Here is a 7,500-nt window from a genome sequence, read left to right as displayed (position 1 = left end):
CAAAATCCATCAAATTTTTGTTTGTTTGATTGAACTGATTCTTGTTTAATAGATTGACTAAACAGCCGTTATGTTTTTGGACACCCTATATACACTGAAAAATATGCGGTGTCTTATATACTAACTAAATCTCATTTGTACAATTTTAAAAGTCTTTCGTACAAAAAAGCTAAAATAACAATCTACATACAATATCCAGCTTATTTATTTAGCCATTTGCATAATAGTCCTCCTATAATATTTTGGCCATCGCTTTCAATACCTACATAACAGAAACATTTGACATTTTTTTGGTCACTTGATCTGCATAATTTAGGCGTAGAAATGAAGCAAACACGTCATGAACTGACAAAATATATTTCTGAATTTTGGCCAGAAAATCTTGACACCAATTACCTATTGCTGCTGGTTGAAAATTACTAAACTTGTAAACTAGTTCAAAGAATTGATGTGTGCTTTAAAGAAGTCTCAGGTTTAATAATTTTTGAAAGCAGGTGTTTATCTTAATTGAGAGATAAATATATATATCGTTTTCTGGCCAAAATAAAAACAATGCGTTTTGTCAATGCACGTTAGCAGATATCTGACAAAGGGATGTGAATATTAAATGCATTAATGTAATAGGCCGACCCAATTTAGTCTTAGAATGAAGCTACCGCATTATCTGTCTCGTTGGGCTGACATTTTGTCTAATCTAGTACAATGGCCACCATTTTCCACCCAACTAAATACACGTCATTTTCTTCTATATCTGTCCACTCAGACATTCAGACCAGTTTTTGTTGGGAGGGTTGCTTTCCAGCAGGCTTGTACTCTTCAAGTTTATCAAGTTTACAGAGCTGTCAACTGTAAGTAATTTATATGATTTAACTCTTTTATTACAACTAATTCGCAACAATCACACTTTCAAGGACAAGAAAGAGGCCAGTCTTAGATTCGAGGCCATTAGATTAAAGACAAGAGCATCGCACCACCACACAACTGACTAGCTTTCATACATATTATTTATGGTATGTTATATTAATTTTTTTAGTCTCTCACAACTTGTCTGCCTATCAAACTTTGTAACCTAATGGACAATAAGCAATTGCTGATGACATAACGGTACGCATACCCATTGGAATAGTACATCAAGCAATGGTGGGCATGTCCAAAGCGTGGATTTGTGACTATTTTTGCAAATTCTGGCCTCCTCGTCAATTTCTAGATTTTCGTAATCTACTTTCTTTGTATTAAAGTTGGACTGGACCGTTTGTATCACCAAATATTGATCGTGACTCAACAAGTAGGATGAGCAGAAATTAATATCCTTATCATATAGTTTTTATACCTCGCTACTACTTATCTTACTATTAAATCTCTACTATAAAACTCCAACATTTAACCATCTACACTTCGTTATAGTCAAATTGGCAGGCATGGACTGTAGCTTATGTATCGCAAAAAATTGATAATGATGCAACGAGTACTGAATAGAACCATCCTTATAATAATAATAATAATAATTATAATAATAATAATAATAATAATAATAATAATAATAATAATAATAATAATAATAATAATAATAATAATAATAATAATAATAATAATAATAATAATAATAATAATAATAATAATAATAATAATAATAATAATATATATATATATATTATATATATATATATATATATATATATATATATATTTCATATAGCTTGCAATTGACTTAACCATTAGATCTTTACTACAAATTTCAATTTTTTTTGTAAACTATCTTGATTCCTCGTCCGTTATAGTCCAATTGGCAGGCCTGGACTGTACCGTATGTATGGCCAAAAATTGATAGTGACGGAGTGAGTACTGGTGGTGACTAGGCCAATCGATCGGTCTTCGTGGTCAGATTTGGACGTGGCTCGGAATAAATTGATAGAGAAATGTGACACAGTCACCACTAAATTATAGGGGCTGACGATTTACGTCCTTTGCCGTTCGATGCCAATTTTGGCCCTACGCAAACAAAGGAATTCAAGCAGCTAATACGCGTATATATATATATATATATATATATATATATATATATATATATATATATATATATATATGTATATATATATATATATATATATATATATATATATATATATATATATATATATATATACACACTATGGCTCCTAAACTACTGGACTAATCGTCACCAAATTTGCATAGTGTTTTACAATTGACATGCGAATGGTTTATATATATATATATATATATATATATATATATATATATATATATATATATATATATATATATATATATTTATATATATATAATATAATATATATATATATATATATATATATATATATATATATATATATATATACTCGTGAGATATTGATGTGCACGAATCTACAGGGTGCACGACTATTTAAGGAGATTGAATTGTATTAGTATTCTCACCGGTCTATTGAAAATTACCAGGACTCTGAAGCCGCACACACTGTGGAGGCCCTTGAGGGCTTATCTGATAAAACAGGAAAAATTGTGCTGCAGTGGATTCCAAGTCATGTAGGTATATATGGAAATGAAATTGCCGATCAACTGGCCAAAGAAGGAGCCCAGAAGGAACAACCGAAGTCGTCAATCACTTACCATCAGCAAAAGAAAATAATAAAGCTAAAAATAGACAAAGAAAGGAATGACACACACCTAGAACACAACAAGCAGGATCCAATCCATGCCATTCAGCGAAGTAGCCAAGTCACTCTATTCCGCCTCCGAACAGGACACAATAGACTAAGAGGACATATGTTTACAAAGCTAGGTATTGGAACAACCCCTTATTGCCCATGTGGAACCGACCATGAAACCACTTTACATGTGCTTATGGATTGCCCATTATACAACGTGCAACGTTCGAACCACTGGGTCACCCCTACAACACTCAACACAAAGCTCTATGGTGAGGCTGAGGACCTAAAGCGGACCACAGACTTCATAGCAGATATCGGACTGCAGCCATAGATGTCTATCTGAGGAACGAAGAAGAAGAAGATGTATTAGTATTCTCACCTCATTTTGATTACGTTGTTTCTGCACTTCATTAAGCGTCACTAGGCCAGCTAACAACTCTGCCTTGGTCTGATAAAATCTATTCTTTCAATTTTGACCCCCAAAAGGTCTACTTCAATCCCTAATATTGTCAATAACATTGGCATTCAACGGGTCCTTCCTAACAGATTCACAACAGACACTTGGTACAATTCTCAGCTTTGACACTTTTAAATAAGATGAGGATAATTACATTTTGATTGATCCATATTAACAGGGAAGGTGTGCTGACTAAAATAAAATAAGTGTTTTGTCAGTGTAAGGGAGAGCTGCAATTTGTATTTGAATCATCAAACTGCATTCATATTCATTGCATATTCATTTTACAATAATAAAACGAATTGAACTAATGATAATTTGATCAGACACTCATCAGTGACCACGCATACAGTTCAAAATCTCTCGAGCGTTTTTGAATAATTCATGAAATTATTATATCTTTAGATAATGCATAGAATATTTAAAGTTGCAGCCACTCAGCTCTTTGTTATTGTTTTGTTCTCACTTATTTCTTTATAACATAATACATTCATAAAACACACTATTCTGTATGCTGGTACAATCGATCTGGACGACACAACCGGTGGGTATACGACTAAATCGCATGGCATCAAAAGCTTACAAGTGTTCATTAATACACCCCCCCCCCCCTTTTTTTTTCTCGGGTAATGAGAGCTTTTGAGTTAAAAAGTTCCACCCAAATAGCAATTATTCACCGTAAAATTCATGTACTTAGATCTATATGAAAGTAAAGAGAAGGCAAAAGTCTAAACGTTCATTTCTGTTTTTTTAAACCAGGGTTAATCAAAAGTTTATAAATAGAATGAAGTTGACGTCAATCGAACGGGTCTTTGTTTTTGTTTTTTGACATCCACGTTTATGAGTTATTCTTACTAAACTGTATGAACAAGACTATAAACGTCAAGGATACACATAGTTTTGTGTGTTGGTCCGTTATACTTCACAATTGCAATGTTGTGAGCGTCTTAGCCAAGCGCATACTATCTTTTGCACTGGCATAATGTATAGATAGTATGTAGATGACGTCACTCAGGCCTTTGTTATTGTTTTTTGCCATCCGCGTTTGTGAGTTGTTCTCACTAAACTGTATTAACCAGACTATAAAAGATCATGGTTACACAGAGTTTGTGTGTTGGTCCGTTATAGTTCCGGATGGCAATGTTGTGAACTCCTTGGCCAAGCGCATTCTATCTATAGATAGTATGAAGTTGGCGTCACTCAGGCCTTTGTTATTGTTTTTTGCCATCCGCGTTTGTGAGTTGTTCTCACTAAACTGTATTATCCAGACCATAAAAGTTCATGGTTAAACAGAGTTTTGTGTGTTGGTCCTTTAATACTTCCGGATGGCAATATTGTGAGGTCCATGGCCAAGCGCATACTATCTATAGAAGGAACAAAATTGACGTCACTCAGATCTTTGTTATTGCTATTTGCCATCCATTCTCATTACACTGTATTAACCAGACTGTAAACGTTCAAGGTTACACATAGTTTTGTGCGTTGGCCTGTTATGCTTCTCCCCCCCCCCCCTCTCTCTCTCTCTCTCTATCTCTCTCTCTCTCTCGCAAACACTTATTGCCCAGCTCTCTCTCTCTCTCTCTCTCTCTCTCTCTCTCTCTCTCTCTCTCTCTCTCTCTCTCTTTATTTCTCTCTATGTTTGCATCTTCATTATTTCCTTTTAATGTGTCTCCTCTCTTTCTGTTTCTCTATCTACACCTCCCCACCCCTTCTCTCACACACAAACACGCGCGCGCGCGCGCACACACACACACACTATGTATATATATATATGTATATATATATATATATATATATATATATATATATATATATATATATATATATATATATATATATATATCTTCTGCTCTAAATTATGAATCATTTGTTCTCACCTCGTTTATTCTACAACATTGTTTTGTCCAGAGTTCCTGAAGTCATCAGGGAGGTTGATTCGAGCACTCTACGTGGTTCCAGCTCAGTCACCTCAAATATATAATCTGGTTATATATATATATATATATATATATATATATATATATATATATATATATATATTTGTGTGAGTGTGTGTGTGTGTGTGTAAGTATCCACCTCCATCACTCGCCTTTCTCTTTTCTTCTGTATCTCTAAGTATCTATTAAGAATCAACTGCGATAATGCCCGTTCAAAAATAATTACATAAAAAACAGGCATAGGCATTCTCCCTAAACATACGAGAAACCAGGTGAAAACGCTTACAGTTTTTGGAAGGTGAGCATAAAACGAAAATCATTCGATCATAGGAAGTTGTTTTTTATTATTATACAGGGAAACTCTTTTATATAGTCCAATCGTAAATTTCGCTTTATGTTTATGTGTATGCGTGGCTGTGTGTGTGTGTGTCTGTGTGTGTGTGTGTGTGTAGTTATGTGTATAAAATAAATGAAGCCGGAATTACTCAGATCTTTGTTATTCTTTTCAGACCGCCAGTTGATTGAGTCGTTCTGACTAAATAAGGCCGCGAACGAAATAGGATTCAATAGTCTGATGTCACATCCGTCCAGCAACGAGCAGCTTGCTTCTAAACAAAGAAAATCGGTACTTTTTATACTTCATGCTGGCTAGAACGTTTTCACATGTCACGTGATCAGAATGTATAAAAGTCAAACACGATCAGATTTATAATGTTTTTCTCATCTGGATACACATTTTATGCTCGTCGGAGAAGTATTTCATAAGGGCGTCCGCCATTGTTCCGATAGTTTAGAACCAGTTACTATGTTACTATGCGTCATTACGAGGGAAGTGACGTCACGATTGTTGAATCCTTTTGACTTCACTCAGCTCTTTGTTATGGTTTTCAGCCAACCATTTGATGAGTAGTTCTCACTAAATTGTATCAAACAGATTATAAGCACCTATAAACATTTAAGGTTACATATTGTTTTGTGTGTTTGCGCGTTAGCTGGCAGATGTTTTGGCTCAGCGCAAAGCATCAACAAACAGTGCAAAAGGTTACACATAGTTTTTGGATTTGCACAATTCACCTGACAGGCAGAACTGATGAATATTTTATCGAAATGCATCGCATCAATAACAAACGTGTGTGCTAGTGTGTGATCATTATCCTTCCTGTTCAAAAATGTAAAACATAATGGGAGCGATCTATATTCATGTTTTCGTCCAACCGAGTCATCAATCACGTGATTTGGAACTGTCCAACGATTGGACATTTCTGAACAAATGCAAACACGCTGCTTTGTTTATGAAAGTTGTAAACATACCCATGTGTAAAGCTGAACACAATGACCAATCCTAATGCTGGATAGTTCAAAATCTGTGAACACTTTTCACTATGTGTACGTCACTTTGAGCACATTTTGCAATGTGACCAATGACCTCGAGCACATGGACAGCTGATATGGATCATGCCCATTGAGTCATTTTATTTCATTCTGTTTAATTTTTTTCAGATATTAACATAGAGTATTAAACTTACTTACGTTATTCAAACTGATTTGAACAAATCTATTTCATTTGTATCTTAAGCTTGAGCTTTTATATGTATCCACTCAACGCGCTCAAAGCGCTTAACAAGGGGTCCCTGGCTAACAGCTACAGGACGTGACATGACGCCTGTAAGGCGATATTACATTTTTTTTTCGGACAGAGACAACGCTTTTAACGGCCAGGGTACAACGAGAGAATGTGGATAAAGAGCCTTTTCCAAGGACTCAACTATGTGCATATTCTTGTGGTATGACACTCGCCATCTGACCAATAAGTCCCTATTTGAGTCCTATAGATAGTATGCGCTTTGCTAAGAAGCTCATAACATTGCCATCCGGAAGTATAACAGACCAACACACAAAACTGTGTGTATCCATGAAAGTTTATAGTCGGGTTAATACAGTTCAGTGAGCATTATAAACGCGGATGGCAAAAAAACATCAACAAAGACCTGAGTGACGTCATCTTCGAACTATCTATTGTGGAATACGCAGATTCCCTGAGAGAGAAAAAAAAAATCTTCACAGACTTATATTATTCTCTCACCGCTCTCAATCAAGTGTAATATTATGAGTACCTGGTTGATAAAAGCGTTGTCTGTAGAAGGATCTGACTTGTATTATCTCCTTACAGTTACAATCGTCAGGTCATATTTCGTCCTACTTGTTGAGTGTTGCAGTAAATGGGTATGATCTATATTAACTGTCCATGTGCTCGAGGTCATTGGTCACATTGCAAAATGTCGTCAAAGTGACCCACTTGGTGAAAAGTGTTCATAGCTTTTTAGATATCTAACATCACGATTGGTCATTTGGTTCAGCTTGACACATAGGTATGTCTATAACATTTGTAAACAAAGTAGCGTATTTATATTTGTTAAGAAATATCCAATCGTTGGACAGC

The 7,500-nt window shown here is 35.0% G+C and overlaps 1 protein-coding gene across 5 annotated transcripts in view; it reads left to right on the top strand.

Moving 5' to 3' along the window:
• Positions 1-7,500, top strand: part of LOC144968384 (glutamate receptor ionotropic, kainate 2-like) — a 159,577-nt gene that overhangs the window by 92,598 nt on the left and 59,479 nt on the right. For all 5 annotated transcript variants that reach the window (XM_078906674.1, XM_078906676.1, XM_078906677.1 and 2 more), the window contains one exon: positions 764-848. The gene's annotated coding sequence lies outside the window, so the exon portion shown is untranslated. The remainder of the gene's footprint in view (positions 1-763; positions 849-7,500) is intronic.

Source organism: Berghia stephanieae, chromosome 3 (assembly GCF_034508935.2).
Source record: "Berghia stephanieae isolate SIO BIC M18660-M18661 chromosome 3, UCSD_Bste_1.3, whole genome shotgun sequence".
Taxonomy (NCBI): domain Eukaryota; kingdom Metazoa; phylum Mollusca; class Gastropoda; order Nudibranchia; family Aeolidiidae; genus Berghia; species Berghia stephanieae.
The sequence above is the reverse complement of the archived record's forward strand: the minus strand, read 5'-3'. Positions and strand labels throughout refer to the sequence as shown.